This window comes from Calliphora vicina, chromosome 4 (assembly GCF_958450345.1).
Source record: "Calliphora vicina chromosome 4, idCalVici1.1, whole genome shotgun sequence".
Classification (NCBI taxonomy): domain Eukaryota; kingdom Metazoa; phylum Arthropoda; class Insecta; order Diptera; family Calliphoridae; genus Calliphora; species Calliphora vicina.
The window spans coordinates 108,766,664-108,784,752 of NC_088783.1; the positions used below are offsets into that span (position 1 = coordinate 108,766,664).

At 28.8% G+C, this 18,089-nt stretch overlaps 1 protein-coding gene across 1 annotated transcript in view; it reads left to right on the top strand.

Moving 5' to 3' along the window:
• LOC135957842 (uncharacterized) overlaps positions 1–18,089 on the top strand; it is a 174,542-nt gene that overhangs the window by 87,130 nt on the left and 69,323 nt on the right. Inside the window, exon 5 of the mRNA XM_065508649.1 lies at positions 605–656. The gene's annotated coding sequence lies outside the window, so the exon portion shown is untranslated. The remainder of the gene's footprint in view (positions 1–604; positions 657–18,089) is intronic.

The window sequence follows — 18,089 nt, forward strand, 5'->3', positions numbered from 1 at the left end:
ATGCCGAACATTTCTAATGCATGTTTTCCAAACTTGCTGCAGTTTGTCTTAAGACTTCTAATTTGACAGTTGACAGCTAATTTGTGTTTAGTAAGGAAAATCGATATTATTTTGACGTAATTAGTAATTTCTTTGAGTCTTTTAGAGAGAGTTCTTCTTTTTAGTGTATTAATTGACCGGATTTGTTTATTTTTGCCCTTTGGCCACCTTATTCTTCTTTAAATTGTTTTAAAAAAATAAACTATATAATTTTATTTCAAGCGTTCTTTTAAACTCATTCGGTACTTGTACACTTTAATGACTCATTATTACGAAATTATGGCAAGAAAATTATACAGAATTGTTTGTGTGTGGGGTTATTTAAACACATCAGAATTGAAATTAACAATATAAAAGTTCAAAAAACTTTTTAGATGCTGGGTGGTGTCACAAAATGAGCATAATTATAATAAAACTCAGAAATTTAAACTAAAATTGCAACACATTTCTTAACATCAAAATTAAAAAGAGTTATTTTCTGTTCGAGTTTAATTTTATTTTAAAATATTTATAAAATTCTTTATTGTTTTGTACTTACAAATATTTTTTATTTTTTTATTTTTAGCTATTCAACATTAATCATTCATTATTAACTGGGAACCCACAAAACATTCAAGGTAAATTTTTTCTGTTTAATTTTATCATAAAACAAACTCCCCTTAAGCTATTTAGTTGTGATTTTATATAAAAAAACAAACATAAAACTTGTTAAATATTGCTTTGTTTTAAACATTAAATAAAATAATGTTAACTACATCCTTAAAGACAATGAGTGATGTGAAACTTTCATAATTTATTCAGTGAGCTACAGCAGAAAATTCTAGGAAATTAAATAAATTGAGAGATTTGTGTGCTTAACAACAAAATATATAGAAAAATTATTTAGAACAGAATTGGAACAGATCTAAAAGACCCTGAATTAGAAACTTAACTAGAACCTGAGCTAGAACCTGCATTTAAACCTGAACTAGAACCTGAACATGACCAAAACCTAGACTGGAACCTGAACTACAACCTGATCTAGAACCTGAACCAGATCCTGAACTATAACCCGAACTAGAAGAGAACTAGAACCTAAAATGGAACCTGAACTAGAACTGAACTAGAACTGAACTAGAACTGAACTAGAACTAGAACTGAACTAGAACTGAACTAGAACTGAACTAGAACTGAACTAGAACTGAACTAGAACTGAACTTGAACTGAACTAGAACTGAACTAGAACTGAACTAGAACTGAACTAGAACTGAACTAGAACTGAACTAGAACTGAACTAGAACTGAACTAGAACTGAACTAGAACTGAACTAGAACTGAACTAGAACTGAACTAGAACTGAACTAGAACTGAACTAGAACTGAACTAGAACTGAACTAGAACTGAACTAGAACTGAACTAGAACTGAACTAGAACTGAACTAGAACTGAACTAGAACTGAACTAGAACTGAACTAGAACTGAACTAGAACTGAACTAGAACTGAACTAGAACTGAACTAGAACTGAACTAGAACTGAACTAGAACTGAACTAGAACTGAACTAGAACTGAACTAGAACTGAACTAGAACTGAACTAGAACTGAACTAGAACTGAACTAGAACTGAACTAGAACTGAACTAGAACTGAACTAGAACTGAACTAGAACTGAACTAGATCTGAACTAGAACTGAACTAGAAAATGAATTATAATCTGACCTAGAAAATCATACAAAAAACACTCTATTGTCGTAAAAATCCAAATTGCAAATCGCAGCTGTTTCTTTTTCCCCTAATTGTTTTTATATTCTATATTTGTGTCAAAAAAATAATTTCGTTTTAATTTGTTTTATCTCTTTAACGTCATAACATTTGCACTTGATATTTAAGTGTGTCGAAAAGATTATAAACATCTTAGTTATCTAATCTTTTTTGGCTATTTATACTATACTAAAACATCAGTTTAGTTTTATCATATTTGCAGCAGGTTAATGTAAAATTATACAAAAAAAAAAGTTCAAAGTATAAATTCATTAATCTTACAAAAGGTTATAATTTATATACAAAGTTAATTTAAATAAGATAAGTAATTAAAATTTTCTTTCTATTTATTAAAATAAAATTTACAAAATTTAATTGACACTCGCTAGTCAAGAACATTCAAGACGAGTCAAGTCAACTCAAACCCAAAGTCATCATTCAATTTTAGTTGGCAGTCATGGTCAAGCTTAAATTAATTTCAAAACAAACCTTCTAAAGAATTATTTAGAAAAAAACTTAAATAACAAATAAATATTTTTAATTTATTTTTTACAAAACAAGTCATTATAGTTAGCATGGGTTTTATAACTTCAAAAAGAAATAAACATTATTAAAATAAATAGAAATAAATATTTTTATATGATGATGTGGTGTTTCTATCATTACGAGTCTTCTTTTTTTTAAAACTTAAACACATGAATGGTTAGACAGCAAGACAGACAGAAATATTTATTATTTACCTTTTTCTAGCAATTTTAATGATTTAGCAAATAGCTACTGCTAATCACTATAAAAATTGTACATTTTTATGACTTGTGTCAACAATTGATAATGCTTTTTTATTACTTACATTTTTGTATTTGCTTTAGAGCCAAACACAGATTTGATTATGTATTTTGTTGAAAGGTTTTTTGTTTAGAACCTTTGTTATAAAATAAATTATTAAGAAAGTGTCAACGAATAGAAAACATACTACAATTGACAAAAAACTAAAAAATTCGAAATTTATTTCTTTTTAGTTCTAGTTCTAGTTCAGTTCTAGTTCAGTTCTAGTTCTACTTCAGTTCTAGTTCAGTTCTAGTTCAGTTCTAGTTCAGTTCTAGTTCAGTTCTAGTTCAGTTCTAGTTCAGTTCTAGTTCAGTTCTAGTTCAGTTCTAGTTCAGTTCTAGTTCAGTTCTAGTTCAGTTCTAGTTCAGTTCTAGTTCAGTTCTAGTTCAGTTCTAGTTCAGTTCTAGTTCAGTTCTAGTTCAGTTCTAGTTCAGTTCTAGTTCAGTTCTAGTTCAGTTCTAGTTCAGTTCTAGTTCAGTTCTAGTTCAGTTCTAGTTCAGTTCTAGTTCAGTTCTAGTTCAGTTCTAGTTCAGTTCTAGTTCAGTTCTAGTTCAGTTCTAGTTCAGTTCTAGTTCAGTTCTAGTTCAGTTCTAGTTCAGTTCTAGTTCAGTTCTAGTTCAGTTCTAGTTCAGTTCTAGTTCAGTTCTAGTTCAGTTCTAGTTCAGTTCTAGTTCAGTTCTAGTTCAGTTCTAGTTCAGTTCTAGTTCAGTTCTAGTTCAGTTCTAGTTCAGTTCTAGTTCAGTTCTAGTTCAGTTCTAGTTCAGTTCTAGTTCAGTTCTAGTTCAGTTCTAGTTCAGTTCTAGTTCAGTTCTAGTTCAGTTCAGTTCTAGTTCAGTTCTAGTTCAGTTCTAGTTCAGTTCTAGTTCAGTTCTAGTTCAGTTCTAGTTCAGTTCTAGTTCAGTTCTAGTTCAGTTCTAGTTCAGTTCTAGTTCAGTTCTAGTTCAGTTCTAGTTCAGTTCTAGTTCAGTTCTAGTTCAGTTCTAGTTCAGTTCTAGTTCAGTTCTAGTTCAGTTCTAGTTCAGTTCTAGTTCAGTTCTAGTTCAGTTCTAGTTCAGTTCTAGTTCAGTTCTAGTTCAGTTCTAGTTCAGTTCTAGTTCAGTTCTAGTTCAGTTCTAGTTCAGTTCTAGTTCAGTTCTAGTTCAGTTCTAGTTCAGTTCTAGTTCAGTTCTAGTTCAGTTCTAGTTCAGTTCTAGTTCAGTTCTAGTTCAGTTCTAGTTCAGTTCTAGTTCAGTTCTAGTTCAGTTCTAGTTCAGTTCTAGTTCAGTTCTAGTTCAGTTCTAGTTCAGTTCTAGTTCAGTTCTAGTTCAGTTCTAGTTCAGTTCTAGTTCAGTTCTAGTTCAGTTCTAGTTCAGTTCTAGTTCAGTTCTAGTTCAGTTCTAGTTCAGTTCTAGTTCAGTTCTAGTTCTAGTTCAGTTCTAGTTCAGTTCTAGTTCAGTTCTAGTTCAGTTCTAGTTCTAGTTCAGTTCTAGTTCTAGTTCTAGTTCTAGTTCTGGTTCAGTTCTAGTTCTAGTTCAGTTCTAGTTCTAGTTCAGTTCTAGTTCAGTTCTAGTTCAGTTCTAGTTCAGTTCTAGTTCAGTTCTAGTTCTAGTTCAGTTCTAGTTCAGTTCTAGTTCTAGTTCAGTTCTAGTTCAGTTCTAGTTCAGTTCTAGTTCAGTTCTAGTTCAGTTCTAGTTCAGTTCTAGTTCAGTTCTAGTTCAGTTCTAGTTCAGTTCTAGTTCAGTTCTAGTTCAGTTCTAGTTCAGTTCTAGTTCAGTTCTAGTTCAGTTCTAGTTCAGTTCTAGTTCAGTTCTAGTTCAGTTCTAGTTCAGTTCTAGTTCAGTTCTAGTTCAGTTCTAGTTCAGTTCTAGTTCAGTTCTAGTTCAGTTCTAGTTCAGTTCTAGTTCAGTTCTAGTTCAGTTCTAGTTCAGTTCTAGTTCAGTTCTAGTTCAGTTCTAGTTCAGTTCTAGTTCAGTTCTAGTTCAGTTCTAGTTCAGTTCTAGTTCAGTTCTAGTTCAGTTCTAGTTCAGTTCTAGTTCAGTTCTAGTTCAGTTCTAGTTCAGTTCTAGTTCAGTTCTAGTTCAGTTCTAGTTCAGTTCTAGTTCAGTTCTAGTTCAGTTCTAGTTCAGTTCTAGTTCAGTTCTAGTTCAGTTCTAGTTCAGTTCTAGTTCAGTTCTAGTTCAGTTCTAGTTCAGTTCTAGTTCAGTTCTAGTTCAGTTCTAGTTCAGTTCTAGTTCAGTTCTAGTTCAGTTCTAGTTCAGTTCTAGTTCAGTTCTAGTTCAGTTCTAGTTCAGTTCTAGTTCAGTTCTAGTTCAGTTCTAGTTCTAGTTCAGTTCTAGTTCAGTTCTAGTTCAGTTCTAGTTCAGTTCTAGTTCAGTTCTAGTTAAGTTCTAGTTAAGTTCTAGTTCATTTCTTAGGCAGTGCTAGTTCAGTTCTTGTTCAGACTAGTTCAAAAAAAAGTTTTAGTTCAATCCATGTAATTCAAATTTTAAGTTTAATATGGATTTCCTATTTTTTAATGGTTTAATTAAAATTTTAATTTGTTAACTAAATTTGTATATACTTATTTTTAAATGTTGATTGTTTGTAATTGATATCTTGTGTTCTCCATCTTTCACCCTGTTCCAAATTTAATATTCTGTATTGAAATTTGATGACTTTTCATTAAAGCAAAAAAAAGAAACATTTTGCTATTTTACGTGTTTTCTTATTAAAAACTCACCTGTTTAAAGTTAAGTGTAAGTACAAGTATGCATTATTTTTTTTCTTCTTTTATACGTCAAACAACAAGTACTTACCTGGGCTAAAATTAATCATAATGAAATTTATATACCTACACTCACTTGTTTTATGTTCATATTTATATTATTTATTATTTCTCCCATGAAATTTAATATTTTCCAACATGGCCAGGGTTTCAATAACGGCAATAGCAGTTGTAGCAGCAGCAGTAGTAGTAATCAGCCAGCCAGTTCCATCATTTAAAACACTTGTTTAACTTACAATTTTATTTGCACTTCCCTCATTTCATATTTATGTAGTTGCCCGATGCTGTTGTTTTCGCTCTCGTTTTTTTTTTTCATTATATTAACTTGTTATTGTTTTATTTCGTCTATATATGAAAAACTTTATATAGATTTATGTGTATAAGTGTTTTCATTGTTTATTACGGTAAAAACGATACACTTTTTAATTATTATCGTGTTTTCTCAGTTTTTTTACGTACATATTTCGTAAAAAAAATTTACAAATTTATATATGGGTATACCCTCAGTGGCTATGTGTAATAAAGTTGTGGTAATCAGTGTAATTTGAGTACCCTTTAAGTTTATATATGAAAATTTAAGGGAACGCTACACTTCCAGGGGAATATATATTCGATTTGATACATATTTCAGTTTTACTTCAAGATCTAGTTCTGTTCTAGTTCTTTTCTAGTTCTGTTCTATTTCTGTTCTAGTTCTGTTCTAGTTCTGTTCTAGTTCTGTTCTAGTTCTGTTCTAGTTCTGTTCTAGTTCTGTTCTAGTTCTGTTCTAGTTCTGTTCTAGTTCTGTTCTAGTTCTGTTCTAGTTCTGTTCTAGTTCTGTTCTAGTTCTGTTCTAGTTCTGTTCTAGTTCTGTTCTAGTTCTGTTCTAGTTCTGTTCTAGTTCTGTTCTAGTTCTGTTCTAGTTCTGTTCTAGTTCTGTTCTAGTTCTGTTCTAGTTCTGTTCTAGTTCTGTTCTAGTTCTGTTCTAGTGCTGTTCTAGTGCTGTTCTAGTGCTGTTCTAGTTCTGTTCTAGTTCTGTTCTAGTTCTGTTCTAGTTCTGTTCTAGTTCTGTTCTAGTTCTGTTCTAGTTCTGTTCTAGTTCTGTTCTAGTTCTGTTCTAGTTCTGTTCTGTTCTAGTTCTGTTCTAGTTCTGTTCTAGTTCTGTTCTAGTTCTGTTCTAGTTCTGTTCTAGTTCTGTTCTAGTTCTGTTCTAGTTCTGTTCTAGTTCTGTTCTAGTTCTGTTCTAGTTCTGTTCTAGTTCTGTTCTAGTTCTGTTCTAGTTCTGTTCTAGTTCTGTTCTAGTTCTGTTCTAGTTCTGTTCTAGTTCTGTTCTAGTTCTGTTCTAGTTCTGTTCTAGTTCTGTTCTAGTTCTGTTCTAGTTCTGTTCTAGTTCTGTTCTAGTTCTGTTCTAGTTCTGTTCTAGTTCTGTTCTAGTTCTGTTCTAGTTCTGTTCTAGTTCTGTTCTAGTTCTGTTCTAGTTCTGTTCTAGTTCTGTTCTAGTTCTGTTCTAGTTCTGTTCTAGTTCTGTTCTAGTTCTGTTCTAGTTCTGTTCTAGTTCTGTTCTAGTTCTGTTCTAGTTCTGTTCTAGTTCTGTTCTAGTTCTGTTCTAGTTCTGTTCTAGTTCTGTTCTAGTTCTGTTCTAGTTCTGTTCTAGTTCTGTTCTAGTTCTGTTCTAGTTCTGTTCTAGTTCTGTTCTAGTTCTGTTCTAGTTCTGTTCTAGTTCTGTTCTAGTTCTGTTCTAGTTCTGTTCTAGTTCTGTTCTAGTTCTGTTCTAGTTCTGTTCTAGTTCTGTTCTAGTTCTGTTCTAGTTCTGTTCTAGTTCTGTTCTAGTTCTGTTCTAGTTCTGTTCTAGTTCTGTTCTAGTTCTGTTCTAGTTCTGTTCTGTTCTAGTTCTGTTCTAGTTCTGTTCTAGTTCTGTTCTAGTTCTGTTCTAGTTCTGTTCTAGTTCTGTTCTAGTTCTGTTCTAGTTCTGTTCTAGTTCTGTTCTAGTTCTGTTCTAGTTCTGTTCTAGTTCTGTTCTAGTTCTGTTCTAGTTCTGTTCTAGTTCTGTTCTAGTTCTGTTCTAGTTCTGTTCTAGTTCTGTTCTAGTTCTGTTCTAGTTCTGTTCTAGTTCTGTTCTAGTTCTGTTCTAGTTCTGTTCTAGTTCTGTTCTAGTTCTGTTCTAGTTCTGTTCTAGTTCTGTTCTAGTTCTGTTCTAGTTCTGTTCTAGTTCTGTTCTAGTTCTGTTCTAGTTCTGTTCTAGTTCTGTTCTAGTTCTGTTCTAGTTCTGTTCTAGTTCTGTTCTAGTTCTGTTCTAGTTCTGTTCTAGTTCTGTTCTAGTTCTGTTCTAGTTCTGTTCTAGTTCTGTTCTAGTTCTGTTCTAGTTCTGTTCTAGTTCTGTTCTAGTTCTGTTCTAGTTCTGTTCTAGTTCTGTTCTAGTTCTGTTCTAGTTCTGTTCTAGTTCTGTTCTAGTTCTGTTCTAGTTCTGTTCTAGTTCTGTTCTAGTTCTGTTCTAGTTCTGTTCTAGTTCTGTTCTAGTTCTGTTCTAGTTCTGTTCTAGTTCTGTTCTAGTTCTGTTCTAGTTCTGTTCTAGTTCTGTTCTAGTTCTGTTCTAGTTCTGTTCTAGTTCTGTTCTAGTTCTGTTCTAGTTCTGTTCTAGTTCTGTTCTAGTTCTGTTCTAGTTCTGTTCTAGTTCTGTTCTAGTTCTGTTCTAGTTCTGTTCTAGTTCTGTTCTAGTTCTGTTCTAGTTCTGTTCTAGTTCTGTTCTAGTTCTGTTCTAGTTCTGTTCTAGTTCTGTTCTAGTTCTGTTCTAGTTCTGTTCTAGTTCTGTTCTAGTTCTGTTCTAGTTCTGTTCTAGTTCTGTTCTAGTTCTAGTTCTAGTTCTAGTTCTAGTTCTGTTCTAGTTCTGTTCTAGTTCTAGTTCTGTTCTAGTTCTGTTCTAGTTCTGTTCTAGTTCTGTTCTAGTTCTGTTCTAGTTCTGTTCTAGTTCTGTTCTAGTTCTGTTCTAGTTCTGTTCTAGTTCTGTTCTAGTTCTGTTCTAGTTCTGTTCTAGTTCTGTTCTAGTTCTGTTCTAGTTCTGTTCTAGTTCTGTTCTAGTTCTGTTCTAGTTCTGTTCTAGTTCTGTTCTAGTTCTGTTCTAGTTCTGTTCTAGTTCTGTTCTAGTTCTGTTCTAGTTCTGTTCTAGTTCTGTTCTAGTTCTGTTCTAGTTCTGTTCTAGTTCTGTTCTAGTTCTGTTCTAGTTCTGTTCTAGTTCTGTTCTAGTTCTGTTCTAGTTCTGTTCTAGTTCTGTTCTAGTTCTGTTCTAGTTCTGTTCTAGTTCTGTTCTAGTTCTGTTCTAGTTCTGTTCTAGTTCTGTTCTAGTTCTGTTCTAGTTCTGTTCTAGTTCTGTTCTAGTTCTGTTCTAGTTCTGTTCTAGTTCTGTTCTAGTTCTGTTCTAGTTCTGTTCTAGTTCTGTTCTAGTTCTGTTCTAGTTCTGTTCTAGTTCTGTTCTAGTTCTGTTCTAGTTCTGTTCTAGTTCTGTTCTAGTTCTGTTCTAGTTCTGTTCTAGTTCTGTTCTAGTTCTGTTCTAGTTCTGTTCTAGTTCTGTTCTAGTTCTGTTCTAGTTCTGTTCTAGTTCTGTTCTAGTTCTGTTCTAGTTCTGTTCTAGTTCTGTTCTAGTTCTGTTCTAGTTCTGTTCTAGTTCTGTTCTAGTTCTGTTCTAGTTCTGTTCTAGTTCTGTTCTAGTTCTGTTCTAGTTCTGTTCTAGTTCTGTTCTAGTTCTGTTCTAGTTCTGTTCTAGTTCTGTTCTAGTTCTGTTCTAGTTCTGTTCTAGTTCTGTTCTAGTTCTGTTCTAGTTCTGTTCTAGTTCTGTTCTAGTTCTGTTCTAGTTCTGTTCTAGTTCTGTTCTAGTTCTGTTCTAGTTCTGTTCTAGTTCTGTTCTAGTTCTAGTTCTGTTCTAGTTCTGTTCTAGTTCTGTTCTAGTTCTGTTCTAGTTCTGTTCTAGTTCTGTTCTAGTTCTGTTCTGTTCTAGTTCTGTTCTAGTTCTGTTCTAGTTCTGTTCTAGTTCTGTTCTAGTTCTGTTCTAGTTCTGTTCTAGTTCTGTTCTAGTTCTGTTCTAGTTCTGTTCTAGTTCTGTTCTAGTTCTGTTCTAGTTCTGTTCTAGTTCTGTTCTAGTTCTGTTCTAGTTCTGTTCTAGTTCTGTTCTAGTTCTGTTCTAGTTCTGTTCTAGTTCTGTTCTAGTTCTGTTCTAGTTCTGTTCTAGTTCTGTTCTAGTTCTGTTCTAGTTCTGTTCTAGTTCTGTTCTAGTTCTGTTCTAGTTCTGTTCTAGTTCTGTTCTAGTTCTGTTCTAGTTCTGTTCTAGTTCTGTTCTAGTTCTGTTCTAGTTCTGTTCTAGTTCTGTTCTAGTTCTGTTCTAGTTCTGTTCTAGTTCTGTTCTAGTTCTGTTCTAGTTCTGTTCTAGTTCTGTTCTAGTTCTGTTCTAGTTCTGTTCTAGTTCTGTTCTAGTTCTGTTCTAGTTCTGTTCTAGTTCTGTTCTAGTTCTGTTCTAGTTCTGTTCTAGTTCTGTTCTAGTTCTGTTCTAGTTCTGTTCTAGTTCTGTTCTAGTTCTGTTCTAGTTCTGTTCTAGTTCTGTTCTAGTTCTGTTCTAGTTCTGTTCTAGTTCTGTTCTAGTTCTGTTCTAGTTCTGTTCTAGTTCTGTTCTAGTTCTGTTCTAGTTCTGTTCTAGTTCTGTTCTAGTTCTGTTCTAGTTCTGTTCTAGTTCTGTTCTAGTTCTGTTCTAGTTCTGTTCTAGTTCTGTTCTAGTTCTGTTCTAGTTCTGTTCTAGTTCTGTTCTAGTTCTGTTCTAGTTCTGTTCTAGTTCTGTTCTAGTTCTGTTCTAGTTCTGTTCTAGTTCTGTTCTAGTTCTGTTCTAGTTCTGTTCTAGTTCTGTTCTAGTTCTGTTCTAGTTCTGTTCTAGTTCTGTTCTAGTTCTGTTCTAGTTCTGTTCTAGTTCTGTTCTAGTTCTGTTCTAGTTCTGTTCTAGTTCTGTTCTAGTTCTGTTCTAGTTCTGTTCTAGTTCTGTTCTAGTTCTGTTCTAGTTCTGTTCTAGTTCTGTTCTAGTTCTGTTCTAGTTCTGTTCTAGTTCTGTTCTAGTTCTGTTCCCTGTTTTTCTTATTTTTGGGAAAGTAGGGTACATTTTTCTTCCCAAAATATAAAACATTTTAATATTTTAATTTAATTTCTATATATTTCTCAGCAGAGCAAGTACTCACATTGTAGTTTTAACTGCTTTTGTTTAAACATTTAATATAAATTCATATATTGTAGATTTCTTTTCTTTTTTTTTAATATTTAGTGTACTTTGCTCACATGCTTTCAGAACAATTATCAAGTCGTCATTGTTATATGACGTTGCTGACGACTTGTATCACAAAATTTTGCATGATGGGGGAGGAATGAGTAAGAAAATATACAAAATTGACTTTTTGTAATATGAAACTCAACAGTACTTACTTTATTGTATAATAATTAAAGCATTTTTTTAAGTTCTTTTTTGTTTGCTTTATTTCTTGTTTAAGTTTTAATAAATATATTGTTGGCAAGAAAGAAAAGTTTCTGTTTTAAAGAAAAAAAAACTTCAATAAGTTAAATTTTTATGGTTTATACTAAGAAAAGTAATTAAAATTTATTTTGAAATAAATACATTTTATAAACAACAAGTAAAAACTATACGATTTTATTTTCTTTTTAAAACAAAATAAAGAAATTTTCTTAAGAAATATTTTTGGCAGGACATAAGTGTGGAATAGTGTTGAGAGAAAATGAATGGATTTTCAAGAATAATACTAAATCTATATTTCCTATTAGATTAAAAAACTTTAAGAAACTAATAGGAACCTGGAGCTTTATGAGTCGTAGTCCGCAACACATTTTCTAGACGATGTATGCTTGTAAAATCAGTGAACGGCACTCATAGCCACCAGGGTGTGAACATGATCAGATAACTCAAATGTCAAGTTCATAAATTATCAAATAAAAAACCAAAAACATGATCAATAGCCGATCGGTTTACAACAGCGAAAGAAATTGAATAATAAAGTAATATAATCCCTATAATCTCTTTATGGCGACCACTGCAAAATAATTTCCCTATTTTATTAGTACAAAATTTATTATTTTTTCAATTACTATTCATATTGACAATATGACCAGTTCTTAAACATATAATACGACAAACGGATGCAGTCAAACAATTGATTTAATATGAGTATCATCATATACACAACCTCATAATAATAATACTTCATTACAGACAAATTGGAAGTAGAAAACCCCGAATTAAAAATAATAAAAAAAAACTATAAAATACAATACTTTAATGAATGAATCGTTTGAATGAATATTTTGTATGGAATTGAATTTTAACTCAAATGATGTTACGCCTTACTGAAGATACACTGATGTTTGGTGATGATGACGATGACGATGATTTTGATGATGACATTAAAACATGCAATGAAAGTTTCTCATTTTCGTACATTATTGTTTAATAAAAACAATTTATTGGAGCTGTAGTGTTTTTTACTGGCACATTATTTTAAAATAATATCATTGAAATCTTTTTTATATTAAAAAAAAATCATCATACATTTTTGCTGATTTGCAAAAATAAAACAATTTTATTAAGGTTTTTTTAATTTAACTATTCAAGTGAGTGAGAGTGTTTTAAATTGTGCACTTGTACAGTAGATCAAAAGGCACTAAAATAAGCAATAAATATAAATCGTATTTTCAACTAGTAGATGTTAATTTAATAAAAGAAAAAATATTTTTTTCAATATTTATTTAACAATTTTTCTGTTTTTGAAGTCCTTTTTTTATCATTTCTTCCTTTATTAAAATTTCCCTTATTTTCTCCCCTTTTAACCCACCATTCAACTGTAAGCTTTTTTTCTGTTTAATTTAATAGCGTGACAATGCTTTTGTGTATAATTTTATGAAATAAAAGCTGCAAAAATAAAAATGCACTTAATTTGAATGCATTGCAATTGTCATGAAATATTTATTGGTCTCCAAAAAAAAAACAACAACAAAAAAACCAAAGTATTTTTAAATGCATCCTTAAATTTAGGTCAATTTTAATGAGAATTTCATTTCATTTTTCTTTCATTATTGTTTATAATTTATAATTGCAATTTAATTAGGGTTTTTGGAAAAAAAAACCAATTCTATTGCAATCATATTTGCAAACATGACAGCATTTATGATTTGTTTTGTTAGATTTTTATAAAAGCGGAAGTTTTTAAGGACAAACTATGGAAAACAATAAAATAGCTAAAATATATGATAAGTCAAAAGGTTGCACACTTTAAATTGCTATTAAATATAAATGTTGGGGCTTAAAAGCTTAGCTCTATAATAAAATCAAATTTTTGAGGAAATAGCTTTAACTAGAAAAAGCTGATATTTGAAATGGCTTAAAAGCTTTACAATGAAAGCCTACAAGCTTTAAAATATTATGAACGCTTTCAAATACCTTGTAAAATTTTTAAAAGCTTAAAGCTCTCAAACAATTTTAACAAATATTGAAGTATTTAAAAAGCTTATATGGCTAAAAAAGCTTAAAGCTCACAAACGTTTAAAAACTATTAAAAATTCTTCTAGAAAGCTCTAAAGAATCTCGAAGGTTTTAAAAAGTTTACAAAAAAGCTTTAAAATAATTCAAAAGTTATACAAAAGTTCAATATAATAAAATCAGTAAAATCTTAGGGCTCTGCAAAAAGCTTTTGAAAAATTTTACGCTCAAAAAGCATAAAAGCTCAAAAAGCTTTAATCTTTAAAATGCCCAAATTATTCAAAAACTGAAAATATTTAAAAGCTCAAAAATATTAAAGCTTTCGAAAGTCTCAAATAGACTTTAAAGAATCTTGAATTATTTAAAAATCTATTCAAAATGCTTCTGGAAAATATTAAAGACCATTGGCGGATTTAAAAAGCTTACAAGGGCAAAGCAGCTTGTAGGCTTTTAAAAATCATAAAAGCTTTTAAATAATTTACAAGTCCAAACGCTTCTAGAAAGCATTAAAGAAGCTTGAGAGATTTAAAAAGATTACAAGATCAAAAAAAGTTGATAGGCTTTTAATTCAAAAAAGCTTTCAAATAATTCACAAGTCCAAATGCTCAATATAATTAAAATATTTGTAAAATCTTAGAATCCTGCAAAAAGCTTTTAAAAACGGAGATCATAAAAGCATTAAAATAATTTACAACTTGTCTAAAAACTCAAAAAACATTAAGCTCTAAAATGACAAACTATTCCAAAACTTATCAAATGTCTAAAAGCCCAAAGAACTCGAAGGGCTCAAATAGACTTTAAAAACATTTAAAAAATCTTGAATGATTTAAAAATATTACAAGAAAATCATAGAAACTTGGCAGGCATTTAAAACACTTTACGATCTCATAAAAGCTTTTAAATAAATTACAATATGTCTAAAAATTAAAAATATTAAGCTCTGAAATGCTAAAATCATTCCAAAAGAGCTTATAAATTATTCAACAGCTCAAAATGTATAAACATTTTCAAAAATCTTTTAATAATCTTAAGAGATTCAACTGCTTTTGGCTAGCTTTAAACATTCTTGAAGGATTAAAAAGGTTACAGTTTAAGAAGATCATAAAAGCTTTTAAATAACCTTAAAGTTTTTTAAGGCCTACAAAATGTTAAAATTTTGCAAAAATCTTTTAAAACCATTAAATCAGCTCGAAATTTTGAAAACGTTTTAACATGAAACTTAAAAGCATGAACATTATTAAAAGCTTTAAAGAAGTAAAGCTATTTTAAAAAGCTTTAATAAAGCTTACTTACTTTAAAAATACTTGAAAGCTTTAATAAAGCTTACTTACTTTAAAAGTACTTGAAATCTCTTAAATTTGCTTAAAATCTGGCAAAAAGCTTTAGGTGTATAAAAGCTTTTAAAAAGCTTACAGGTTGTTTAACAGCTTAAAATGTATAGAAGCTTTTAAAAAACTTTGCATAATCCTTTGGATAAACTTTAAATGAAGTTCAAATATTAAAAACCTACAGCTTTAAAATTTGCCAAATTTCAAAAAAAGTTTAAAGCTCTACAAAATTTTAAAATCTTGCAAATTGCTTTTAAAACTAATTAAAATTGTAAACCTTTCAAAAACCATTAAAACAGCTTTTAATTAAATACTTAATACGACTTAAAAGCTTTTAATTTATTGATAGCTTTAAACTTTCAAAGCTTTAAAACTTTGAAAATACTTGAAAGCTTTTAAATAGCTTACAAGTTGTCTTAAAATTTAAAATGTATAAAGGCTTTCAGAAAGCTTTGAATAAACTTTTCGAAAAACTATAAATAAGCTTACTAACTTTTATAAAATGAAATGGAATGATTAAAAAGATTAAAAAGATTAAAAACAGAGCTGTTTTTTGTTAAAGCTTACAATAGTTTAATAGCTTCTAAAAACCTTGAATTAGCTTTTTTGATAAAGCTCTTTTTGTACAAATTTTGTTTCGTTTTTCTAGTACTTTAAGGTTCACTTACTTTTACTATTCTTTGTTAAAGCTTAGTTCAATAGCTTTCAAAAGCCCTGAAATAGTTTTTTTTCAAAAAGCTAGTACTTTAAGGTTAAGGAATTTTTCTGGTATTTTAAGGTTCGCTTACTTTTAAATCCTTTTCATTATTTTCACTTCGTTTATTTCTTTTATTTTTTCATTTAATTTTGATTGTTTTTTTTTTCTCTCGACATCTTTTGTTTTAAATTTGCCTATAATTTTGTGTATAATTTAATAATTGTCCATGATTTCATGGTATTTTACACATGACTGCAAAATAAATATATTATTTCGTTTTTTTTTTCTTGCGACATTTGTTTATTGTTTTATTTTATTGTAGATTTTTTTAAAGTGGTTGAATGAATGAGTAAATGAATGAATAGAGTGTTTGAAAAACGTTTGTGGCGCCCTTTCTATAATGCTCGTATTACAATAAAAAAAGAGTTTAAAACAGTAATAAATTAAACAATTATGTGATATCGTAAATTAGAAGATAATTAATTAAGTAGCGATAGTTAAATAAATTAATTTAATTTATTGTGTTTGAGGTGCGTAAGTGTTAAGTAATTTTAGTTTTTAATGAAGAGATTTTAAAATAGTTAATTAGGAGAGCATTTTTATCAAAACATTTTGGTATAAAACTGTGAGCTGACTGACTATCGGTTGGAAGATTTTCAGTAAGTTAATTAAAGATACAATACATTGCGGTGGGTATTTGAAATCTATTTCTGCAATCATCATCTTTATTACTTTTACCAAACGGCTGTCTATCATCCATATTTTAAGGTGTTATGCCTGCCTTTTGAGCTGCTTACAACTAAAGTAATGAGGTTCCATTGTTTCCTATAATCGTCATGACTTCTGATATTTATTATTTTTGGTATTTGTATCGATTTTTTTTAATATTTACTTTACCCACATGAGTTTTTTTTTTGCTCAACAAAATATTTTATAACTTTTTTATATAAATTTATTTATTTATTTTTGTTTTTCTTTTTTGTCTTTTTTTTAGGTAATAATAACAAATGATGAGTTAATAATTGTGTTTGTTCGAAAAAAAAACCAACTAAATTACGATAAATGTTGATGGTATGATATAATAATATGGTGAGAAAATAAATTTTATTTGGGTTTTTGCTTTCTTTTGAAATTATAATAATGACTGAACAAATTGCTATAGTCAATTGAAATTTGTTAAAATAGGGGGGGGAAATAATTAGTGGTCAGTTGGGTAATTTTAGGGAATTACAAGAAACCTTATAAATTGAAAGGAAATGTACATAATTTGTAAATGTTTGTCATAAGTTTTGTTAGTTACATTTTGTAGTTAAGTTGAATTTTTCAGAATTGTGATTTTGATTGAAGATATTGTATTATTTACTTTAATTTCTATATTGTTTACATAATGTCAATTAATGCTAAACTAATATTTTATTAAATAAACTTTAAATGTGGCAAGAAATATGCATTCATTTAGTAGTTTTTGCATTATTTACCCTAATTTTACATTGTTTACATTATGTCAACAATTGCTAAAATTTAATTTTTTCCAAGTTATGTTGGATAATACCGATTTTTTCCATTATTTACATATTCTACATTCTGTAAATAAATTTTTACATTGTTTACATAATGTCAACTATTCAAAAAATTTTAATTTTCTTCAAACTTTAATTTCTTAAAAGAAATATGTATGGAAATAATTTTACTTGCCATATTTACATTTTTGACATTATGTAAACAAGTTGTTACATATTTTACCTAATGTCAACTATTCACAAAATATTTTTTTTCTTCAAAACATTAATTTCCTAAAATAAATATTTATGAAAATAGTTATATTTCCATTATTTACATTGTTGACATTATGTAAATAATATTTCACATTTTTTACAAACAATAAAAAATATTTTTTTCTCTAAAATCTTTAATTTCTTTGAAGAATCGTGTATAAAAATTTAATTTTGTGCGTTATTTTCATTGTTGACATTATGTAAAAAATTGTTTACATTGTTTACATAGTGTCAATAATAGCAAAATTTATTTTTTTATTTTTTTCCAAGATATATTGATAAATATCGATTTATCCATTTTTGACATTTTGTAAATAAATTTTTACATTGTTTGCATAATGTAAAATATTCGCAAAACAATTTTGTTGTTGAAAACTTTAATTTCTTAAAAGAAATATATATGGAAATAGTTATATTTGCATTATTTACATTGTTGACATTATGTAAACAAGTTTTTACATAGTTTACATGGTGTCAACTATAATAGAAATCTATTTGGTCATTAAAGTCTTAAATCAATATGAATAAACATGAATACAAATTAGATTTTTAGCATTATTTACATTATTGATGTTATGTAAATAATATTTTACATTGTTTACATAATGTCAATAATACCAAACATATAAAATAATTAATTTCCTTCCAAGATATATTGATTAATACCGATTTTTTCCATTATTTACATTTTCTACATTCTGTAAGTGAATTTTTACATTGTTTACATAATGTCAACTATTCAATAAATTATAATTTTCTTCAAACTTTAATTTCTTAAAAGAAATATGTATAGAAATAATTTTACTTGCCATATTTACATTGTTGACATTATGTAAACAAGTTGTTACATATTTTACCTAATGTCAACTATTCACAAAATATTTTTTTTCTTCAAAACATTAATTTGCTAAAATAAATATTTATGGAAATAGTTATATTTGCATTATTTACATTGTTGACATTATGTAAATAATATTTTACGTATTTTAAAAACAATAAAAAATATTTTTTTCTTTTAAATCTTTAATTTGTTTGATGTAATATGAATAAATATTTATTTTTGTGTATTCTTTACATTGTTGACATTATGTAAATAATATTTTACATTGTTTACATAATGTCAATAATACCCAACATAGACAAAATTTAATTTTCCTCCAAGATATATTGATAAATACCTATTTTTTCTATTATTTACATTTTTGACATTCTGTAAATAATTTTTTTACATTGTTTACATAATGTAAAATATTCACAAAATTATTTTTTTCTTCAAAACTTTAATTTCTTAAAAGAAATATGTTTGGAAATAATTCTACTTGCATTATTTACATTGTTGACATTATGTAAATAAATTTTACATTTAAAAAAAAACTAAAAATAATTTTTTCTTTAAAATCTTAAATTTCTTTGAAGAAATGTGAATAAAGATTTAATTTTGTGTATTATTTACAT